The 25,721-nt window shown below is 38.5% G+C and overlaps 1 protein-coding gene and 1 long non-coding RNA gene across 3 annotated transcripts in view; one reads left to right on the forward strand and one right to left on the reverse strand.

The window, feature by feature from the left end:
• The window catches only part of LOC140186079 (nuclear receptor subfamily 6 group A member 1), a 316,148-nt gene that overhangs the window by 192,936 nt on the left and 97,491 nt on the right, over positions 1-25,721 (reverse strand). The gene's annotated exons all lie outside the window — the stretch shown is intronic.
• LOC140186080 (uncharacterized) overlaps positions 1-25,721 on the forward strand; it is a 51,965-nt gene that overhangs the window by 6,834 nt on the left and 19,410 nt on the right. Inside the window, exon 2 of the long non-coding RNA XR_011882778.1 lies at positions 20,948-21,008. This is a non-coding gene — a long non-coding RNA (uncharacterized lncRNA). The remainder of the gene's footprint in view (positions 1-20,947; positions 21,009-25,721) is intronic.

Raw genomic sequence — 25,721 nt, forward strand, 5'->3', positions numbered from 1 at the left:
GGTAAAACATGCATTAGAGGTGAAGAGTTCAGAAGCTCTTCAGGAAAGCTCAGAAAATTCCATCACACTATTACCATGTCATGTAGATGATGGAAAGACTCAAGTCAGAAGACATCATAGGACCGGCATCAAATTCTCTGTATGTGCCCACATACTTGGCGATAATAAACGATTCTGATTCTGATTATTCACTGCAGGAAACCCAGTTTCTGCTCTGTTCTTGCGATATGTGGGTGTGTTCTTAATATATTTCTTTTAAAACAAAGGTACTTTCAAAATAGAATCCACCAAGATGTTGTGATGTGTAACTAGTAGAGTTCAATTGTGACTTCAGGAGTTGTGTGAAATTTTCACGTACACCCTGCAACTGTGAGAGTTTTCTCTCATTTTCTCCTACATTCCAAAGACATACAGGCTATTAGATTAATTGACACTGTAAATTGCTCCTACTGTTTAAGTGGCAGAACTTGGGATATCGATGAGAAAGTGGGAGAATATTGTGTATAGTTTTGGTCCGCCTGTTAAAGGAGAGGGTGCAGAAGAGACTTATGAGGATGCTTCCTGGTCCAGAGGGGAAGTTAAAGGAACAAGTTGGCCACAGTGAATTGTTATTGTTTGGAGCATATAAGAATGAGAGGCGACCACATAGAAGTTTATAAAATCATGAGGGGTATGAATAACGTGGACAGTAGTCTTTTCCCCTGTGTTGGAAAGTCCAAAACTAGAAGGCACAGATACAAGATAAGAAGGGGGAGATTTAAAGGAGACCCAAGAGGTAAATTCTATGCAGAGAGGCTACTGGGTGCTATGAGTTGGTAGAGGAAGTGGTCAATGCAGGTACAATTGAAACATTTAAGAGGCATTTGGTTAAGCTCGTGAAGGAGAGGGGCTTGGAGGGCAACTGGGACTAACAGGCAAGATACTGTGGTCGGCATGAACCAGTTGGGTCAAAGGGTCTATTTCCATGCTGTGTTACTTTATGACTGGGATTAATAAAGGATTAGTGTAAAATGGACAGTTGGCATAGACTCAGTAGATCAAAAGGCCTGTTAGTCTCCATGACTGAATAAGTTTATTTGTCCTCCCAATAATACAGTATCATAATAAGCAATTTATTTGAAACATCTGCATTGCTTTTTAAAATGGAAACATCAAATTCAATTAAAAGCTACTTCAAAATGTGAAATCAAATCACAAACAAGAGAAAATCTGCACATGCTGGAAATCCAAGCAACACACACAAAATGCTGGAGGAACTCAGCAGGCCAGGTAGCATCTATAGAAAAAAAGGTACAGTCAACATTTTGGGCCAAGACACTTCAGCAGGACTGGAAAAAAAAGACGAGGAGTAGATTTTAAATGTGGGGGAGGGGGAGAGAGAAACACAAAGTGTTAGGTGAAACCTGGAGGGGGAGGAATGAAGTGAAGAACTAAGAAGTTGATTGGTGAAAGAAATACAGACTGGAGAAGGGGAAGTCCGATAGGACAGAACAGGAGGCCATGGAAGAAAGAAAAGGGGGGAGGAGCACCGAGGAGGGAGGGGGGAAGCGACAAAGTTGGGGGGGGGGAAGGAGCGACAAAGTTGCGGGGGGTGGGTGCATTACTGGAAGTTTGATAAATCAATGTCCATGCCATCAGGTTGGAGGGTACCCAGATGACATAATGGAATGGGAAGTGGAATTAAAATGGGTGGCCACTGGGAGATCATACGCACCTACGCTCCGACCACCAGAAGTGGGATCTTCCCATTCCACTATGTCAATCCATGGCCTCCTCTACTGTTGCAATGAGGCCACACTCATGTTGGAGGAACACCCCCTTATATTCCGTCTGAGTAGCCTCCAATCTGATGGCATGAACATCGATTTCTCAAACTTCCAGTAATGCCTCCCCCTTCACCATTCCCTTTTTCCCCTCTTACCTCATCTCCCTGCTTGCCCATCGCCTCCCTCTGGTGCTCCTCTCCCTTTTTTTTTTCTTCCATGGCCTTCTGTTCTGTCCTATCAGACTCCCCCTTCTCCAGCCTGTATTTCTTTCACCAATCAACTTCTTAGTTCTTCACTTCATCCACCCCCTCCACCCCCCCAGTTTCACCTATCGCCTTGTTTCTCTCTCCCCACCCCCACCTTTTAAATCTACTCATCTTTTTTTCTCTCCAGTCCTACTGAAGGATCTTGACCCGAAATGTCAGTTGTACAGTCAGCCCTCCGTATCCGTGGATTCAACCAACTGAGGATTGAAAATATTTGAAAAAAATTTCAGAAAGTTCCAAAACGCAAAACTTGAATTTGCTGCGTGCCGAGCACTACGCTGAATCCACACGAATGAAGCGACGTGTAGGCATATCCTGCTGTAGCCTCCCGCCATTTCACAGATCCTCAGTCTCTCTCCAGCACTCATTGTTTGAGCATTGTTCACCTCCCGTCTCGTTCGTTCGCTACTTTGTGTTGTGAGCGAGAGGAAGGAGTTTAAGGCTAGTAAGGGATGGCTGGCTAGCTACGTAAAGCGCTACAGCCTCAAGAACTTAAAGATCACGGGAGAATCGGCATCAGCCGATGCCGAGGCAGCATCAGCGTTCCCAGAAGAGCTACGATGGTTACGTCTGTACTGAACACGTACAGACTTTTTTTCTTGTCATTATTCCCTGAACAATACAGTATAACAACTACTTACCTAGCATTTACATTGTATTAGGTATTATAAGTAATCTAGAGATGATTTAAAGTATACAGGAGAATGTGCGTAGGTTATATGCAAATACTATGCCATTTTATATACGGGACTTGGCATCCGCGGAATTTGGTATCCGCGGGGGGTCCCGGAACCAATCCCCCGCAGATACCGAGGGACGACTGTACTTCTTTTTTCCATAGATGTTGCCTGGCCTGCTGAGTTCCTCCAGCATTTTGTGTGTGTTGCTTCAAAATGTGAAAGTTAGCTTCTATCATTGTAATCTCCATTAGTTTTAAAATAGGGTAAAATAAGTGTGTTACTTGCACATTATATTTACAGTAATTTTATATACACCAGGAAAGTCATTATGCGATTTAAATAATATTGGTATAAAGACATCTGCTGTACACATTAATGCCTGGTGTTATAAATTACATAGCTTTAACCAGTTTAGCAAATTATAAGTATCAAACATTGCCATTTTAGTACGCAAGTTGCAGTGTTCTTTGTGACTGAATGTAATGGCTATATTCAAGTTGCATTGTAATGTACCATGCAAATCACTAATAGCATTGGTGACTTAATGACTGTAATTACACAGCAATATTAAGTAAACAAAAATATACTTTTTTCATACTTTAATACTTGAAAGTATAGATGGGCTCATGTAGTTTTCTAATTCAGCCTTCTCCCCTTATTTGCCCCAATAAGTTTTTTTGCTTTGCCACAGCAAAATGTAATCCAAATAAGTTAGCACCAGTAGTAATATATTGCCGTGTATTTAGTGCACTTAATGTCAGAAATTGCAGACTGAGAGCAGCAAATATCCAAATGTGCTCATGACAAATTAATAATATTAAAAATATTATTTTTAAATAACAAAATTAAAACTAAATTACATGAATGCATTTTAAGACAAATTAGTTAAATGTTTTTATTTTCTAAAGAGCTGCTACTGGCCCAATGACTGACAGCCTGACATAATGCAAAATGTTATGATCATTGCTCAAGAGGCATACTTGTAATATTGTTAATTTTTCTGATTCAATTAATTTTAACCTGTAAATGCAAATGGACTGGTTTCTAATAGTAGCTCCCCAGTAGGGAAATCCATGGCGTTACTCTTTCAATGGTTCAGGTTTCAAGTTAAATGGTTATTCAACCACCAATTTACAAAAAAGTGACATAATTTAGAGAAGCTGTGTGCTGTCCAGATGCGACACAGATGTAACTACAAAATACAGAGTACATACTGTATCAGAACAACAAAATTCCTTCAGGATTCAAAAGTAGCTTTTTTATTTGAATCCTTATGACAAGAAATATTGTTTAAAATGCACAATTATTCATAAAACATTATTCAGACCACACTATGGCCTCTTCTTTTAATCGCAAATCTTTATATTCACTGTAGTTCGCCACATTTAAAAGTTTGGTGATACAATTCAATGTTGCTGCAGGCTGCAACAAGATATAATTAAAGTAGAATTAAGCAGGTTCAGTAGGATGGGAGGTGGGTATGTGAGAACTTTCATTCCCAGTTGAAGCAAAAGAAATGCTGTTGAGATGAGGAGGGTGCTCAGAAATATTTTAGCAAGGAATGCTGGAGGGCACCCAGGAGAATGAGCAAGTGTTAATGGAAGGAAATGGCAGAGCAGTCAGTGGAAATTCATCTGCCCTATATGTCACTAGTCAGTATGGAAAAGCAATGTCAGGATGTTTTCCTGTCAAGCAAGGTCATAGGTTACCTTCCAGGAATGTGTAGCACCTCTGTACCTTACAGTGACCTTCCTTTGACTATTAAAAGTCAATGCTTACATTAACACTTGGGTGTTACTTAATAAAAAATGACAGAAGAACATTTACATGCCTCCAATCCCCATACCCACCTCACTCCCCCACAACACAGAAAGGAGAGAAAAATCAAATTCCTCCCATGTGCAAGAGCATACATGCAACTGCAAAAAGCAAGATGTCAGCCAAGCTTCCAGTGTAATAATTAATCACTTAATACTGATTATTAACTGAACAAATGTTAAAAAACTCATTATTGCATCCTGGATCCTATTTCTTACTACAGCTTCTACTTTACTTTATTGTCCCCAAACAATTGATACTAGAGCATACAATCATCACAGCAATATTTGATTCTGTGCTTCGCGCTCCCTGGAGTACAAATCGATAGTAAATATTAAAAATTTAAATTATAAATCATAAATAGAAAATAGAAAAGGGAAAGTAACGTAGTGCAAAAAAAAAACTGAGAGGCAGGTCCGGATATTTGGAGGGTACGGACCAGATCTATCGAGTTTTTTAAATTCTTTCCAAAGACATATTTAGGTAGCTGGCACAAGAATTGACATAACAATTTGAACATTCAGTAATCATGCCCAAACTTATTTACCCTTCTTGCATTTCTGTTGCGAAACAGACCTATTCCACTTAATAGCAGTCTATCTACCATGTACATTATGCCATAAGGGGAGCAACTTCTGGGGTACTGTATGAAAAACAATTAGTAGACCAGCACAGTGAAGCATTACCATGACAACTGTAATACCGGAACTGTTGCCATGCTGCCCAAACATTAACCTCACTCAGTTCAAATTTTGATTTGATGATGCTAGATTACTAATTTGTCATCAACTACCAGTACACCTAAATTGCATTTTAGATAGTAATGATCAATATTTTAATTCTAAGAAAGTTGAGGATGAGACATCATTTCAAACCAGAACTAATGAGAATTATTGCTGAATTAGCATTTGTAATCTAAATCATAATTTTAAAAGATTTTTCAATTTTAATTCTATTCAGGGAGAAGGGAGGAAAGAGATCAAACACAGGAGATTTTGCAGATAGTGGAAATCCAGGGCAATCCACACAAAATTTCTGGAGGTACTCATCAGGGCAGACAGTATATATGGAAACGAATAAACAGTAAACATTTTGGGATTAGAAAGGGACCAAAATAGTATTTTCATGTCTGTGACATTCACAACTTCGTGGAAAATTATGCTTCAAATCCAAGGCTGTTATAACGTGGAGTTTCTTGGCATATGTCCTCGGAGAATCTCCTGTTTGTCCAAATTTATGACTAATTGGCATGAATATTTTTGGAGATTTAAAGCATAGTAAATGTGAAGTAGCCTAAATAATTAAATTAGGACCTTCAACAATATCACACCGATCAGAATGCACTAACTACTGGTGTTCAATTATCTAAAATTGACTCTGGCAGTTAGCAAAGTCAAATGGTAGATAGAAGATTCAGTGTCTTGGGCTTCCACAAAACAGTCAGGTCTTCTGTTTTCACAATATTAAGTGATTTAAACTTAAATGAAGAGATGATTGGAAAATTTGCAAACAAAACAAAAAACGTCTGCAGCCTGCAAGATAGGTGGATATTAAAACAGCAGGTAGAATTTAGTTTGGTAAGTTCGGGGAAGGATGAGAAGGCCAATCAATGGGTGAAAAACACAATAAGTTGAACAAGTGTAAAAAAAACAGAAGGAATATTGTATATGTCCACAGAATGTAGGCAGGTAGTTAACTCAATTTTATTCACTGGATAAGGCAAAAAAACAAAGGCAACACAGAGTGATGGAGGAACTCAGCAAGACAGGCAGCATCTATGAACAGAAATAAATAGTCGATGTCTCAGCCACAAAACTTAAGACTCTTTATTCCTTTCCATAGTTGCTGCCTTATTTGAGTTCCTCCAACACTTTGTGCTGCTCCAGAATTCTAGCATCTGCAGAATCTCTGGTGCTTAAAACAAGGGCAAGGAGTTCTTGCAAAAAGATTTTTTTAAAATTAGCTAAGCCACAGCTGGCATACAGCATATAATTATGCTCACTCAATTACTGGAAGTACGGTAGCAGTAAACACAATTAGGGGATATTTACAAGGATGTCATCAGGGACAGACTGTTGTCTTTACAAAAGAGAAGGCAGAGCAGAGAATCAACTTGGGCTTATAAAATTATGAGGTGAAGAGAGAAATTTTTATTTCTCTTAGTGGAGACGTTAATATTAGGTAACAGATAAATGGATTAAAACACTTTTTGTAAAACTATTTTCTCCTTAAAGTTTATTACAGGTCAGATACTCATAACCTGGATAGTGTGGTTGAGACAAGCTGTGATCACATTTCGCGCTTCTAATCAGAATTTAAAGCAAATTTCTCTATATTACAGAATTCTCAGTGTGGAAAGTATGTGCAATTCAGTCATTCCACTGTTCATAAACTGAATGTTTATCTCATACCCATTAGCAACAACAAAACAAAACATTGCTCGAGTTATCCTTGGATCTTCATTGCACTGATTCATTGGCAGTTTTGGGCAGTCCCTAGTGCTTCAGCTGAGCATGATTCAGAAATTTCTTCACCCCTCTCACAGAATGCTCAAATTCAATGTGTAGCATTCTATCAAAATACACTCCTAAAGCTGAAAAAGCAAACAGAACAATTTGAAAGTGTCACTTTTGCCTGTGAGGAGTAAGAAATTCTGTCTTCATACTTGCCTCAGTTCAACAGATTTTTAAATTCCTTCAGAGAACTAATTACTGTAAAATAAAGTTTATAAAAGGGGAAAAGCACATTTGTCTATTTGTCATAGACTCATACAGCAAGAAAACAGGGCATTTGGCTCATGATATCCAAAATGACAATTGAGAATCTATCCATTGTAAGCCCATCTTTCAGCATCATAGCTTTCTATGACAGGAGATTTAACTGTTTCTCCAGACATTGTTTAAATGCCATCAGGGACTCTGCTTTCACCTCTCTCCCCAGAAGTGCATTCACCACTCTCTGGGAGAAGGCGGTCACCTTCAAACCCCCTCCAAATCTCTTTCCTATTCCTCTAAGTCAATATTTTCTACTTTAATTAACTTATAATAGGTGGAAAAAGTTTTCATAAGACCATAAAACATAAGAGCAGAATTAGGCTATCTGGCCCATCGAGTCTGCTTTGCCATTCAATCACGGCCGATCTTTTTTTTTTAAAATCTCCTCCTCAACCCCAGTTCCCAGCCTTCTTCCTATAACCTTTGATGGTATGTCCAATCAAGAACCTATCAACCTCTGCCTTAAATGCTCCCAACGACCTGGCATCCACATGTGCAAGTGGCAACAAATTTCACAAATTCACCACCCTTTGGTTAAAGAAATTTCTCCACATCCATGTTGAAAGGGCGCCCCTCCATCCTGAGGCTGTGCCCTCTTGTCCTAGACTCTCCCACCATGGGGAACATCCTTTCCACATCTACTCTGTCTATGCCTTTCAACATCCGAAAGGCTTCAACGAGATGCCCTTTTATCCTTCTGAATTCCAGCGAGTGCAGGCCCAAAGCAATCAAACATTACTCATATGATAACCCTTTCATTCTTAGAATCATCCTTGTGAGCTTCTTCTGGACCCTGTCCAATGCCAGCACATCTCTTCTAAGATGAGGGGCCCAAAACCGTTCACAATACTCAAGGTGAGGCCTCACTAGTGCCTTACAAAGTCTTAGCATTATATCCTTGCTCTAGTATTCTAGACCTCTTGAAATGAATGCTAACACAGCATTTGCCTTCCTCACCACCGACTCAACCTGCAAGTTAACCTTTAGGGTGTTCTGCACAAGGACTCCCAAGTCCCTTTGTGTCCTTGATTTTTGGATTTTCTCCCCGTTTAGAAAAAGTCCACACATTTATTTCTACTACCAAAGTGCATGACCATGCATTTTCCAACATTGTATTTCATTTGCCACTTTCTTGTCCATTCTCCTAATCTGTCTGTCCTCCTGCATCCTACCTGTTTCCTCAACACTACCTGTCCCTCCACCAATCTTCATATCATCTGCAAACTTGGCAACAAAGCCATCTATTCCATCATCTAAATCATTTACATACAGCATAAAAAGAAGTGGTCCCAACAACGACCCTTGCGGAACACCACTAGTCACTGGCAGCCAACCAGAAATGGATCCTTTTATTCCCACTCACTGCCTCCTACCAATCTGCCAATGCTCTAACCATGTTAGTAACTTTCCTGTAATACCACGGGCTCTTAACTTGGTAAGCAGCCTCATGTGTGGCACCTTCTGAAAGTCCAAATCTACAATAACCACTGCATCCCCTTTATCTATCCTATTTGTAATCTCTTCAAAGAACTCCAACAGGTTCATCAGGCAGGATTTTCCCTGAAGGAAACCACTCTGACTTTGTACTATCTTGTCCTGTGTCACCAAGTACTCCATTACCTCATCCTTAACAATTGACTCCAACATCTTCCCAACCACTGAGGTCAGGCTAACTGGTCTATGACTTCCTTTCTCAGAGTGGAGTAACGTTTGCACTTTTCCACTCCTCTAACACCATGCCAGAGTTCAATGATATCTAAAAGATCATTTCTAATGCCACCACAATCTCTAACGCTACCTCTTTCAGAACCCTAGGGTGCAGTTCATCTGGTCAGGTGACTTATGTACCTTTAGGTCTTTCAGCTTTTTTAGCACCTTCTCTCTTCTAATAGTAAATGCACCCACTTCTCTTCCTTCATATACTACAACATCAGGCATACTGCTCCTGTGTTCCACAGTGAAGGCTGATGCAAAATACTAATTTAGTTCATCAGCCATCTCCTTGTCACCCATTATCATTTCTCCTGCCTCATTTTCTAGTATTCCTATGTCTACTCTCATTTCTCTTTTATTTTTAAACATACTTGAAAATTTTTTCTATCCACTTTGATATTATTTGCTAGCTTGCTTTCATATTTCATCTTTTCCCTACTAATGATCTTTTTTTAAGTTGCTCTCTGTAGGTTTTTAAAAGCTTCCCAATCCTCTATCTTCCCACTAATTTTTGCTTCATTGTATGCCCTTTCTTTAGCTTTTACAATAGCTTTGACTTCCCTTGTCAGCCATGGTTGTACTATTTGAGTATTTCTTCATTTTTGGAATATGCATGTCCTGCACCTCCCTCATTTTTCCCAGAAACATACATGCCATTACTGCTCTGCTGACATCCCTGCCAGCAGCTGAATTTTCTTTGGAAAGTGTAATTTCCCGCAGCCTACTGTATCTATAAACACAAGAGATCCTACCGATGCTGGAAATCCAGAATAACGCATACAAAATGCTGGAGGAACTCAGTTATGGAAAGAAACAGAGTCAGCATTTGGGTTGAGACTCTTTATCATGACTGGACCTGAAGAAGAGTCTTGATGAAGGGTCTTAGTCTAAAATTCCGACTGTTTATTCATTTCCATAAATGTTGCTTGATCCTCATTTTGTATGTCCTATTGTAACTATATTCCTCCTAATTTTATATTCCTCATCTATGTACCCTCTTAACTTTCTCTCTATGGAGAAAAAAAACTAGCCTCTCTAGTCGCATAACTGAAATGCTTCATCCTGGTGACTCTCATCTGGGTCCACTGCAGCATTATAGTATAGTATGTGCTGACCACAACTTCATGTAGATTTTCAGTTGAGGTCTCACTAGTAGCTCATAACTCATTAAAATTGCATCACACAAATCTGGTTAAATTTTCACTTGACCCAGTTTAGAATGAAAAATGAAGAGAAAATTCAGAGTAAATAAGACATGTTTTTAAAAATTGAGTGATTAAGAGAAATTAAATAGCAAGCTTGGGTTCATAGCAGACAGATAAACATTTTTTTCCATTAAAATGATTGTTCATGTTTGTGTTATTTTTGCACTGCCAATTGGTCACAGCATTTCAACAACACATGCATTGAGCTTCCCAGTATTAACATTTGCAAAGTTAAGCTAGTGTAAGTGGAATCCATTTGCTTCAAACACATTCTACCTCTATTAACAGATCAGCTCCAATAAAATACAGGGAAGAATTTATAGCTCTAATAGACTGCATATTAAGTTTAAGCCTTTCCTTAACAGGAGGTAATTATTTTTTCTTCTGCTCATTGAATACCAGGGTCAAAGATTTAAGAATCTGCATTAAAATGCCAGGACTCTAGCAAAGGTCAGCTGTTGCTCTACCCTAGATTTATAATAGACAATAGGTGCAGGAGTAGGCCATTCAGCCCTTCAAGCCAGCACCGCCATTCACTGTGATCATGGCTGATCATCCACAATCAGTACCCCGCTCCTGCCTTCTCCCCATATCCTTTGACTCCACTATCTTTAAAGCTCTATCTAACTATTTCTCGAAAGAATCCAGAGAATTGGCCTCCACTGCCTTCTGAGACAGAGCATTCCATATCCACAACTCTCTGGGTGAAAAAATTTTTCCTCAACTCCATTCTAAATGGCCTACCCCTTATTCTTAAACTGTGGCCTCTGGTTCTGGACTCCCCCCAACATCGGGAACATGTTTCCTGCCTCTTGCGTGTCCAATCCCTTAATAATCTTTTGTTTCAATCAGATCCCCTCTCATCCTTCTAAATTCCAGTGTATACCAGCCCAGTCACTCCAATCTTTCAACATATGACAGTCTCGCCATCCTGGGAATCAACCTCGTGAACCTACGCTGCACTCCCTCAATAGCTAGAATGTCCTTCCTCAAATTTGGAGACCAAAACTGTACACAATACTCCAGGTGGGGTCTCACCAGGGCCCTGTACAACTGCAGAAGCATCTCTTTGCTCCTATACTCAACTCTCCTTGTTATGAAGGCCAACATGCCATTAGCTTTCTTCACTGCCTGCTGTACCTGCATGCTTACTTTCAGTGACTGATGAACAAGGACACCTAGATCTCGTTGTACTTCCCCTTTTCCTAACTTGACACCATTCATTTCTAGGTTTTTATTCTCTTTTGTGTGCAAAGTGCTAAAATAATCACACTGCTACATTTTCTTATAATAATAAACAGAAGCTTAACTTACAAAGTATTTCATATACAGGTTTCCTCTGCTATCCAAAGGTAGAGCATTCCTATGAAACAGCTCGTAAGCCGGAATGTCATAAAGTAAATAAGCAATTACCATTTATTAATATGGGAAAAATTTTAGAGCGTTCCCAGACCCAAAAAATAACCTACAAAATCATGCCAAATAACACATAAAACCTACAACATATAGTAAAAGCAGGAATGATATGATAAATACACAGCCTATATAAAGTAGAAATACTTTCCTGCAGCACTGTCTAGCGCAGCGAAAATCTCGCGAAAGCGCTCTCGGCAGAAACACTCTCTCCAGTAACCTTTAAGCTATGAAGCTGCCAAATCATACCAAATAACACATAAAAATACACAAACTATATAAAATAGAAATAATGTATGTACAGTGTAGTTTCACTTACCAGAATCGGGAAGACTCCAATAAATTGCAGTTTCGTCACAGTTAAACACTTGCTTATACAAATAACCACCTGACGCAATCAGCTATTACCTCTGATCTGGGCCAACATTTACGTGCCGGGCGGCACCTAATTAATTAGCTTGTTTATTTCGGCTTCTTTCTTAAAGATGTGCTGGGTGTGTCCCGATTATCACTGCACCACTGTATTTTTGCGGGCAATGTATCGGTCCGCAGCCCGGAGGTTGGGGACCACTGCTTAAACTATAACGCTGCCCTCGCCTCCCAAACCGATCAAACCACCCATGACCACCTTTAAATTCCACTTTCGCAACACTTTCATCACCATCGTCCAGTACTTTCTGTTTCAGCTTATTAAAAAGACTGACTGATTTCTCCTTAAGTATAAGAAAACTTAACGGAACACAGACAATAGACTTTCTATTATTGGATGCCGACTAAGAGAGACCACTTTGCTACGAGCAGAACCAACAGTAACATCGGCGGCTTTCAAAATTCTTTCTCCCTGCGTTTAAATAGTGCAAATGGTGGACGCAGGCAAGTTCAATGCACAGAGAATGTGCTTACTTCGTTCACCACGATCGAAACGCTTAATCACGTCTAGTTTTACGCCGTGCCCTTACGAGCTCTTTTAGGCTTTTCGATACCTTAGCACTAATCTTGCTAACGGATGCACAAAATAAGTCAAGATAAAGCACGTGTTTAAGCAATGCTGGCTAGAATGCAGTTTCGTGGGAGGAGCTTGGCTGTTCAGGTATGTGCTGCCTTTTTTCGTAACAGTGAAAACACCTTCTGTTAGCAAAAACAGGTAACTAACGTAGGTCTTTCGTAACAGCGAGGTGTCGTAAAGCGAACGTTCGGAAAACAGGGGATTGTAAAGTAATTCATCTAAATATAACAGTAGATGTACTTGTTTAACAATAAGACCTCAAAGCATTATTGAACAAATATATGCATTCTTCTGGAAGGAAAGTTAAAAATCTAAATCAAATGCAAAAGCAATCAATCTAAATTAAGATATAATACTTAGCCTTCTGAAATGTTTACCTCCTCATGCTATAATCACAGGCTTCTCTAAATTCACTTTGTCCTTTCTAAACTTCTTCTATTAGCATTTTATATAAATTCAGTGACAGCTGCTTTACCATGGTACCCTTCATTGCCTCAGCCATAGATAAGGCTAATAGCTTGTATTCTTCTATGAACATATTTCTCTACTCACTTCCAATTCAAGTTGTTTGCACAAAGCTGGATATGTGTTACTAAGTCACTTGCAACTCCACTTTCAAAGCCCTAATCATCTATCATGTGGCACATGGAAATAATATTTGATATGCAGGCAGTGAAGAAAGCTAATGGCATGTTGGCCTTCATAACAAGGGGAGTTGAGTATAGGAGCAAAGAGGTGCTTCTGCAGTTGTACAGGGCCCTGGTGAGACCCCACCTGGAGTATTGTGTGCAGTTTTGGTTTCCAAATTTGAGGAAGAACATTCTTGCTATTGAGGGAGTGCAGCGCAGGGTCACGAGGTTAATTCCCAGGATGGTGGGACTGTCATATGTTGAAAGATTGGAGCGACTGGGCTCGTTTACACTGGAATTTAGAAGGATGAGAGGGGATCTGATTGAAACATATAAGATTATTAAGCGATTGGACACACTAGAGGCAGGAAACATGTTCCCCATGTTGGGGGGAGTCCAGAACCAGAGGCCACAGTTTAAGAATAAAGGGTAGGCCATTTAGAATGGAGTTAAGGAAAAATTTTTTCACACAGAGTTGTGGATCTGTGGAATGCTCTGCCTCAGAAGGCAGTGGAGGCCAATTCTCTGGATTCTTTCAAGGAAGAGTTAGATAGAGCTTTAAAGATAGTGGAGTCAAGGGATATGGGGAGAAGGCAGGAGCGGGGTACTGATTGTGGATGATCAGCCATGATCACAGCGAAGGGCGGTGCTGGCTCGAAGGGCTGAATGGCCTACTCCTGCACCTATTGTCTATTATAAATCTATTATATGTGCACCCTTCATCTCTATGTTTTTATCCTGATCAAAACCTATCTCACATCCCAATCTTGTACCTAGTAAAGCTTAACCTACATTTTCTCAAATCTAATGAATGCTACCTTCATGCATCACATCTGTCACTACCACATCAGGCTTCCTATATCAAACTATTCACTTTTTCAAAAGCACCCTGGAGAGGAAAAAACCCTTAGTTTCTGTTATCCATTATGAAGTAATTTTCATGTATTTGAGTCAATTATAAAAGCTGAAATTACAACACATCTGGATAGCAGTAACAGGATCGGTCCGAGTCAGCATGGATTTACGAAGGGGAAATCGTGCTTGACTAATCTTCTGGAATTTTAGGATGTAACTATGAAAATGGACAAGGGAGAGCCAGTGGATGTAGTGTACCTGGACTTTCAGAAAGCCTTTGAGAAAGTCCCACATAGGAGATTAGTGGGCAAAATTACGGCACATGGTATTGGAGATTGGATTGAAAATTGGCTGGCTGACAGAAAACAAAGTAGCGATTAATGGGTCCCTTTCGGAATGGCAGGCGGTGACCAGTGGGGTACCGCAGGGTTCAGTGCTGGGACTGCAGCTGTTTACAATATATATTAATGATTTAGATGAGGGAATTAAAAATAACATTAGCAAATTTGCCGATGACACAAAGCTGGGTGGCAGTGTGAAATGTGAGGATGATGTTATGAGAATGCAGGGTGACTTGGACAGGCTGGGTGAGTGGGCAGATGCAGTTTAATGTGGATAAATGTGAGGTTATCCACTTTGGTGGTAAGAACAGGAAGGCAGATTATTATCTAAATGGAGTCAAGTTAGGAAAAGGGGAGGTACAACGAGATCTAGGTGTTCTTGTACATCAGTCACTGAAAGCAAACATGCAAGTACAGCAGGCAATAAAGAAAGCTAATGGCATGCTGGCCTTCATAACAACGGGAACTGAGTATAAGAGCAAAGAGGTCCTTCTGCAGCTGTACAGGGCCCTGGTGAGACCACACCTGGAGTCCTGTGTGCAGTTTTGGTCTCCAAATTTGAGGAAGGACATTCTTGCTATTGAGGGAGTGCAGCATAGGTTCACAAAGTTAATTCTCGGGATGGCGGGACTGTCATATGTCGAAAGATTGGAGCGACTGGGCTTGTATACTCTGGAATTTAGAAGGCTGAGAGGGGACCTTATTGAAACATATAAGATTATTAAGGGATTGGACACGCTGGAGGCAGGAAGCATGTTCCTGCTGATGGTTGAGTCCAGAACCAGAGGCCACAGTTTAAGAATAAAAGGTAGGCCATTTAGAATGGAGTTGAGGAAAAACTTTTTCACCCAGAGAGTGGTTGCTATATGGAATGCTCTGCCCCAGATGGCTGTGGAGGCCAAGTCTCTGGATGCTTTCAAGAAAGAAATGGATAGAGCTCTTAAAGGTAGCGGAATCAAACGTTATGGGGATAAGGCAGGAACTGGATACTGATTGTGGATGATCAGCCATGATCACAGTGAATGGCGGTGCTGGCTCGAAGGGCCGAATGGCCTACTCCTGCACCTATTGTCTATTGTCTATAAATCCACAATGTTCAAAGCTGTCATGACAAGAGAAGAAAATTAACCATTCAGCTGCCTCAAGTCAATATTTCTCAGCTGTCTCTGTATTTCAGAGCCCTTAAATAAATTGTTATAATTTCTTCTGGAGACTTCATAAATCTCATTCTCATGAAACTACTCAAATACTGGCAATTACAGTCACTGGTTAATGATATAGTTCTCTCCTCAGTAAGTTAGCTGAGGTTAAAGTTCACAGAACTAGAGGCAAATAGTTCACTTGATTAGGAAGCTGACTCAGTGGCAGGTAACAGCATGTGAGAATAATAAGTATTCAAATTCCATGGATATAACTAAAAGTGCTCTGCATATATTAATACTGGGCCACATCTATTAACAGTATTTAAAGCAACTAATGGTTTTATGGACAGAATGCCACAGGTTAATTTTGCCTTGACACAATCACAGGCCGCATTTCAAATGCATAGATGGAATCAAAAAAACTTAAAGAAGTGGCAGAGTAATTAAATAGCTGTTTTCACTAATGGAGGCACAAATAACTTCCTAGAAATGTTAGGGAAACAGAGACTAATGAAAGAGAAAAACTGAAGGAAATCAGTATTAGTAAAGTAAAAGTGCTGGACAAATAATTAGGATTGAATCCCCAAGGTAGTGATGATCTGCATCCTGGGCTACTAAAAAGTAGTGTGGTGGTCCTGGCATGGATGCTACATAACCTGATGGGAGTGGGACAAACAGTCCACGAGCAGGGTGGGTGGGATCCTTCATGATGTTGCTGACTTCTTTTCAGCACCTTTCTGTATATAATGTTCTTGATAGCGGGTAAGCTGGTGGTGATGATGGGTTGGGTAGTTTTCACTACCCATTGTAGAGCCCTCATGTCCGTCACATTGCAGCATCTGTACCATGCAGTGATACAGCACGTTAGGATGCTTTCTATCATGCATCTGCAGAAGGACATGAGTATTGATGTGCATACACCAACTTCCTTCAATATACTCAGAAAGTAGAGGCATTGGTGACTTTTCTTGATTATGCAGGATGTTTTCTGGGACCATGAGAGGTTGCGCAAGATGTGCACTCCCAGGAGTTTGAAACTGCTCTCTGTTTCCATCACTGTGTGCCAATATAAAGAGGGTTGTGAGTCGTGCAAGTTCTCCCAAAGTTGATAACCATCTCCTTTGCTGTGTTGACACTAAGGAAGAGGTTATTTGCCTGGCACCAGGCCTTGAACACCTTCACTTCCTGTCTGTAGGCCATCGCATCATTGTTGGTGATAAGCTCCACTACTGTTGTGTCATTAGCACAATTGACAATGAGATTACTTGGGTGTTGGGCTGTGCAGTCATGCAGGAACTCAGCACATACCCCTAGGGTGCACCTGTGTTGAGGATGATGGGGAGAGAGCAACAGTTGTGCATCCTGACCATCTGAGGTCTGTTGGTTAGAAAGTCCAACACCCAGTTGCACTGTGGTGTATTTAGACCGAGGAGATGAATGCCACACTGAAATCCAGAAACACCATGGTGGATCAGAATTTATTGAAGAGGATGGAAAGAACTTTCAAGATGATTTAAATGAGGCAGCAAATGCATGCCAGATTGAGCAGGTAGAGAAAGCAATTGAAGTTAATAGAATGCTGGCTAAGAATAAGGAGTAAAAATTAGTCATAAAAAGCTCAGCCTATATCTTTATCTGCCATTCACAATGGAAATGCAAATTGATCTGGTACAAAGATACTTTAACATCAAGAATTAATGATTCTTAATTCTTGAGAATTAAGTAGGAGGGTCTACAAAAACTCTATTTATCCCATCAATGTCCATTTGTACCTTCCTTATAACCCCTTCAGAGCTTGTATTCTGATCCATCTATCAACAAATTCAGCAACTACACCTTTAGCACTTGTTCTGCAAAAGTTGAAGCCCCAACACCAGTGAGTGTAACACACTCATTATATCTTGCCAGAAAATACACATTTATGCCTATTCTCCATTTACATTAGCTAATCAACCTTCTACCTGCACCAATACGTAATGCCCTAAACCAAAACTTTATTTTTCTATAATAACCTTTGTCTTCTGGAAAATCAGTAACTTCCTTCGAATTTGAGTGTTTTGCAATTATTCATAATCAACTTTAATTTCCACTAATTGCAACTGTAAAGTTCTTTTAGTAAGATCTTGAATACTCCTGTAGATTTTTTGCTTCTTGGTTTGATTAACAAGATTAACTGTTTTGCATTAATTTAATTCAGCAGCAACATAACAGGTTGAAGAATTAAGTTACATGTCACCTTTTCTTTGACTACACTCTCTTAATGGATCTCGTGCTGTATTTCTAATTTAAATGCACTATATAAATGTGAGAACGCATTTATCTCGTGCATTTAAATTAGAAATTAAGTTTTACTTAAGCTGCCCTATATACTTTCCTGTAATTTACAGACTACAAAACTCTTCACTGGAAGTTTACAAAATACAATCATTGCTCAAAACGTACTATAGCTACAACAACTTGCATGTTTATAGTACCATTAGCACATCAACAAAATGAATATAAAATCCACAGTTACCCTTATTGTCAAAAAGAATGTATACATTAATCCCACTTAATTAAATTCAGGTTTATTCCTAAACTAATACAGTGGATTCCAGTTAATTGGGTCACATTGGGACCTGTATATTTTGTCCCAATTAAGAGGTTGTCTTAATTAGCCGAAGATAAATAGAAGTAGTTAAAAAGTATAAAAAGACCAACTACCATTTAACTGAGTAATAAATTATGTATTTAAATGAAATACAGAACACTACTAAAACTACTACAGTACTAAAAAACTAAGTTACTAATAATTAGAGGAATTAATGCAGTGTACACTGCCATGTTCTTTTGATTGACTATAAATGAAGAAAATCAGCATAAACAACTAGTGCAGATAATGGAAACACGAGGAAATTGCAGATGCTAGAAATTCAAGCAACACACAAAAAATGCTGGTGAACGCAGCAGGCCAGGCAGCATCTATAGAAAGAGGTACAGTCGACGTTTCGGGCTGAGACCCTTTGTCAGGAGTAATTGAAAGAAGAGATAGTAAGAGATTTGAGAGGGGGAGGGGGAGATCCGAAATGATAGGAGAAGACAGGAGGGGAAGGGATGGAGCTAAGAGCTGGGAAGTTGATTGGCAAAAGGGATACGAGGCTAGAGAAGGGAGAAGATCATGGGACAGGAGGCCTAGGGAGAAAGAAAGTGGGAGGGGAGCCCAGAGGATGGGCAAGAAGTTATAGTGAGAGGGTCAGAGGGAGAAAGAGAGAAAAAAATGATAATAAATAAGGCATGGAGTACAAAGGGGAGGTGGGGCATTACCAGAAGTTAGAGAAGACAAAGTTCATGCCATCAGGTTGGAGGCTGCCCAGACGGAATACGAGGTGCTGTTCCTCTAACTTGAGTGTGTGGCTTCATCTTGACAGTAGAGGAGGCTGTGGATAGACTTATCAGAATGGGACACCCATCCCTTATTTATTTATTTATTTTTCCTCTCTCTTTTTTTCTCCCTCTGTCCCTCTCACTATAACTCCTTGCCCATCCTCTGGGCTTCCCTCCCACTTTCTTTCTCCCTAGGCCTCCTGTCCCATGATCTTCTCCCTTCTCCAGCCTCGTATCCCTTTTGCCAATCAACTTTCCAGCTCTTAGCTCCATCCCTCCCCCTCCTGTCTTCTCCTATCATTTCGGATCTCCCCCTCCCCCTCTCAAATCTCTTACTATCTCTTCTTTCAATTACTCCTGACAAAGGGTCTCAGCCCGAAACGTCGACTGTACCTCTTTCTATAGATGCAGCCTAGCCTGCTGCATTCACCAGCATTTTTTGTGAGTACAGATAATGGACTGCCTTCAAACAATGCTTTCAAAGAATGTATCCTCCAAACTTTCATTTTCATTGTAACATCCAAGATGATTGTCAATACATTCCAATTCTTTGCAGTTCCTAACTAGTTGAAGTACTGAAATTGTTTCATTTACACCTCAGGCTGCTTCTGACATCTCCAAGCCTGAATGCTTGAAGCCGCAATGAGTAAAACATTTTAAGTTGATTTACAGTGTATTACTCAATAACCAGTGACAAAAATTGCTATCTTTTGAACACAAAGACACACAACTGATGCTATTTAAAAACTGTTTGCTCAGTGTAGTGTCTAACAGCCATGCAATGTGCATGCGACTGGTTAGAAACTGTTCAGCAACAGCCTCCTGTCCCAATTAAGTGGCACAGTGTCTCAAATAAACAAAGGGAATCCCAGCTATTTTCTCAATTTGTTTTTGTTCTTTAAAAATTGTCCCAAATAAGCCGCTGCCCCTATTAATCAACGGCACAGTTAGCCAAAATCCACCAAATTGACCTTCTACAACCATATTCTAAAATATAAATGCTAAGTACAATAACAAGATAAACTAAACAAGCAGTTGAAAACTTATTCGTTGTTCCATATGGTATTACAAAATGATGGTACATTTTTAACCAGTTATTCTAGCTGTAACATTTTCAAGAACTGGCCAATATCATTCTCCAACTAGAACAGCACTGGCAAAAATCCAAGACAATATCAGCAAATCCACTATTTAAGTGAAACATTTTAAATGATAGAACATGGAAATTTCCCTGAAGCAAAGGAGGCTGACAGGTTACACAATAGTACTACGTAAGATTATGAGAGGCATAGATAGGGTAGACAAGCCAATGTCTGTTTTCCATGGTGGGGGTGTCAAAACTGGAAGACATGAATTTAAGGCAAAAGGGAAGGTGCTTAAGGAGATCTGAGGGACAAAATTTTCACACAAAGGGCAGTTGGTATCAGGAAAGAGCTGCCAAAGATGCTAAAATAATAATGAAATTTAGAAGCTATCTGGACAGTCACTTGAATCAGTAGGGCAAATGGAAATTGTATGGACAGGGTATGATGGTCAGTATGACACTGAGCCAAATAACCTGTTTTAATGCTGTAGAAATCTAATTGTAAATAAAGGTAGCATATTAAATGCTCTAAGATGAATAATTAGAACCATCTTGAGATTTTAATAGATTTAAGAGTGACAGATAAAATTGTCCATAAAAGTAAAATTATCCATTTAAAATAAGTAAATCACCAGAGTTGAAATTAACTTGAAACAAGGTAACTAGGTGGAGATCATACATTCTGCAGCTGATGTCTCACAAATCCAAAGTTACACCATCACAGACCACTATGCTATGTGACGCCCATTGGCAAAAAAAAAGTTAAAGCTTTGTCCTTTTCTCAAAATTAAAAGTATTTGTCATGAGTATATACAACAACAAATTCAAACTTCTAATGGTTGTCAAAATTCCTAATTTTAATCTGTGCTTATTTTCTATATTCATTTTTCAGGATTTGGACATCACTGGCAGAGTTGGCATTTATTTGCCCCTTCCTAGTCAATCTAGAGAAGGTGAGATTTCTTGATCTACTTTTGTTCTTCTGGTGAAAATGTTCCTGTAGTGATATTCCTATTGCTGGATGCCAGAGAACTTCTGGGATTTTAGGCACTTTGATGCACTGATGAAGGCAATTATCAGTGAGCATTTAAAGGACTGGAGCCAAGTAGTGTTGGTAGAATCAAGGATGGTAGATACCCTCCCTTTAAGACAAGTGAAAAATTTTTATGACAATCATATAAGATTGCAGTCTTATATAAAAGTTATTTTTATATTCTGAATGAATTTAAATTTCACAGGGGTCATGATGGGATAGGAACTCAAATCTCTGAATTGTCAGTTACGCTCTCTACAACTGTAATTTATATGAAAATATGATAATACAAATGTTTTATGAAATCAAAGCTATTGTACAGAGGCAACACATATGGCAGCTACTCCAACTCCAGATCAGTCATATTGCTATAATATTAACTCCTGAATTAAATTGAGTACCTAGCTCACAATTTGAGTTTTAAATAAGTAATGATATTTCTCAACTTTGTCTCATGAGCCACCTCTTTTTATATCAGTTCCAGTTTTAGTTCAGAGCTCTTGTAACAATTTGTATTCTTGAATCTATAATAAACCTTAACAGAGGTAACCTTTAATTTCAACTAAACTTATTAGATCACAGATTTTTTATTTTGAAATAGATACAAGCACTAAATGTGAAATAATACTGCAAGTGTCATCCCTTCGTTTTGATACTATTGATTTTTAGGATAAAATGTATACCTGGAGCTGAAACCTACACAAATATTTTTGTAAAATCAGGTTTCTGAGGTCAAAAAGGAGATAAAAATATTTCTTGAGTTCTTAGAATTAAAAATTCACTTTCACCAAGTCTCAACAAGGAACTAGAATGGGTTTACTTTTGCTTTTTAAGACAGTGACTTTGAAAGGAGTCAAAAACAATGAAACATGTATTGAGTTATTCACTACATTTTTTGAGATAGAATATCAAAAGTATTTTATTACTCTGCAGATCCTATTCAACCTAGAAGTGATTGACACAGAAAAATAATTATATTTTTAATTATTAAAAAGCAAATCCAATCAATAAATTTCAGTAAATATATTTTAGTAATACTAAACCTTCACATTTATTCTACTCCACAAAGCAATGGTATTTTGCTTGCCGCTGACTTTACAGAGACCATCAATAAAGATCTAACAATTTCTGTAGCATAGATTCCCATTTTCTTAAGTTGGTTCTTTTTTGGGTGTCAGTTGTAGAGATTGCCTGGCATCCAGCAACTGACGTGTCATTAAGCATGCTATTTAGGCAGTCTCATTAATAATTTCTATACAGCAAACCAGGAACAAAAATTGACAGTGTGAGAAAAAAAAATACAAAAGTTAATGCAGAAGACAAAATATCAGAAAATTATTTGAAAACAGTTCTGAAATAATAACTGAAGGAATAGCAATCTACACACATTGTCGGTCTAGATAGATGAATGAACAAATTATAGCTAAGCACGCAATTAAAGATTCATTCCTATTTCTGCATTATTTTTAAGTTTTTTAAAAAAGAAAACTTAAGTTTACAAATACTTGCGATTATCATAATTTCGATTGTAAATACTATACGGTAAAAGGTACAATTTCTAATTTCTGCATCAGACTAATCATGTGTATATTTCAAAAAGTGTTTTGCAGCCTAACAACAAATTCTGTCTGTCATCATTCCAGTAGCAAAATCTAACTCATACAGTTCAGAATATCAAAGTGTTACAATGAAGTGCCGTTTTCCTCTGTCTTGTGCAATAGAATAGTTTTTAACATCACTATCTGCATACTAACACACTAAGAAATATACATCAAACTTTCTGACATCAGTTCATTCAAAAATTTAAATTAATCTGCTTAAACAGCTACTTTTCCAACAATGTGCATGAAGCTAATAGGTTTGAGATATGCTTCCAAAGACATCTCAGCAGACTGTTTCAGCTGATCCTATGGCCTATACACAAAGAAAAGAATATCCAAGTTTCTGGATTGGGCACTGACTAAACCAGCAGATTTCAAAGTAGAAGTTGCTCCCAAGAATTGGTTCTTGTAATATCTGACACCTTATAGCAGAGGTTCCCAATTTTTTTTATGCCATGGACCAATACAATTGAGGGGTCTGTGGTCTCAGGTTGGGAATCCCTGCCTTATAGTAAGGAAGCTTGGGAATCACTGATGGAGGATGTAGGTTACTGTAACTTGGTGGTGGTAAAGGAAGAGCCATCAGGTTTTCGCAGTGAATAATGTCTAGTATTTGACATAGTTTTCCAGGGGCTACAGCTTATTAAGTGAGGTGCTACAATTGCATGTTATTCGAGATTTCATCTATCTCAATTCTCACCAAAGCATGATGCCAACCATCAGAGAACAACTGCATAGGCCCATCAAAAGATGGTGACTATTAGCAAAGCAACTACTGAATACTTGAGAAAAAAATCTTGAAATCACTATGTATCATTGCTCACATTATTCAAGCTATGTTATGAACAATTTGGAAAGACCTGCATTCAGAACTTTTAGACTGTAAGATATACAAGTGTTATACAAACAGTTATACAAAATACTTCTGAAGCATTATCATTGTTTGTAATACATGACCTGCATTTTTTAAAATCTGTATTTATATCTTCAAAACAGTTTTTATATCATACTAACTATCCTCATGATACCATAATAGTGTTACAATATTTAAGTATTCTGTAAGGTTATGACCTTCAGCAGTTCTACTGACAGATTAATGTATCCTAAACATCTGAATCAAGAGAAGAAAATTTGTTTTTTCCATGAAGTACCTTTTCTCTTTTGATGGCTTCAATGAACATTCAACGCTGTCGGTGAGTTTTAACTTTTCAAATTAAACCATCGACCGTTGGCTGTACCTTGAGATCCCTCACTGACATAGGTACTAATCACATTCCATCCAAGCAAAAGCCCAAGGTTTGTATTGAAGTTCTTGATCAATGATATTTACTTAGTTTAGGTCGCTTGTGAGGAAGATGAGAACAATTTATCCAAACTAGACCAAATAAAAGTCACAATATTTTCACATTTTAGAGGAATACAGGAATGCAAGTTTATACAATCCAATTAGTAAATTCCACTATTCAATTAGATCGTTGCTGATCTATAGCTGCATTCAAATTAACAATATTAAATTAGATTAACTTAGCAAAATTCACAACTGCCGACTATGGCACAAGATATTACAGTCAGGCAACGTTCAATCCATTATCTTTGCTTGAGCACTCAATAGTATATCATACTCTTCCTTTACATTGAAATTAATTTCATTTTCTTTTAAGTTGCAATTTTCTCTGCCTTAATGATATATTCCACATAAATATCCTCTGCACAGTATTTTCCTTCAACTATCTACTCACTATAATGGCCACTAATACACCACAATTTTTCCCAATTCACTACCAGCAATTTTATAATTTTAATTAAATTTCTTATTTTGTTTTTGTCTCAAACTAAAATTACTCTTCACGAAATTGATATAATACTACTGCACAATATGTTTGCTACAACCTTCATACTCTAATTCTTTTGTATTAAAATATTTTTGTACTCTAAGTACTTTCCCTCTTAATAGCAATGACCAGTGTTATACATTATTAAATAAAATCAGTGCATTTAGAATTAAGGATAACATTATCTAATATGGTCTGTTTATCTGTTAGAAAAGAGGAATAAATGGTTCAAGTTGGAATACTCTAGCTGATGAGGGTGATGCAGAGAAATTCTACATTAATGAATGCCAAGACTACTAATATTAATAAAGGGTATTGGGGTTGAGAGGAGGCTGCAAAGAGGCTTCAGGAAACATACAGACACAATATAGAAAAATGCATCACTTCAGTAGAAAAAAAAAATCAAGTATCAAATGGTAAGTGATGTGTTCAGAGACCTGGCTTGACCTTGTATACAAGTCACTGAATGTTAACACAGAGCTACAGCAAGGAATTAAGGTGAAAAATGACAGACTAATATTTTTCCCCAAGAAGATTTAAGTGTGAGAGTGAAATGCAATGCTACAATTACACAGAGCTCCTGTGAGGCTGCACCAGGAATTTTGCATGTAGGTCCTCTATCCGTACCCAAGAAAAGATGGACTTACAATTGAGTAAGTGCAAGGAAAATTCACCAGCTTGATTGCTGGGACTGAGGGATCTTCATATGAGGAGATGGCGTAGACAGGGCACATAATCTCTTGGAAGATGATCTTATTGAAACATATTGAAATTTGAAAGTCACACATGCAGATGCTCTCCATTTCTGAGATGCCTAAAACTAGGGGTCACAGACTCAAAGGAGTGAGCCATTCAGAAATATCCTCATCCTGAAGGCAGTTAATCTTTGCAGTTCTCCACACAAGACAGCAATGGAGGCTCATCTCGGAGGGACAAGACTGACTGTTAGACATTTGAATATTAATAGAGTCAAGAGTAATGTGGTGAGTGGCACAGAGGTACAAGATCAGCAATAATCTTATTGCATGGCAGAACAGATACAAGGAACCAAATGGTTGAATCCTGCTTTTATTTCTTATATCCTGCTCAAATCCTTAATAGATTGCATGATCCAAAATACATTTCTTCATTTACAGAACACAGCTATTACTGATAAACCTAACATTTGTAATTAAAGTGATGGTGATAGTGGCGTCAGAG

The sequence above is a fragment of the Mobula birostris genome, chromosome 22, assembly GCF_030028105.1.
Source record: "Mobula birostris isolate sMobBir1 chromosome 22, sMobBir1.hap1, whole genome shotgun sequence".
NCBI lineage: Eukaryota > Metazoa > Chordata > Chondrichthyes > Myliobatiformes > Myliobatidae > Mobula > Mobula birostris.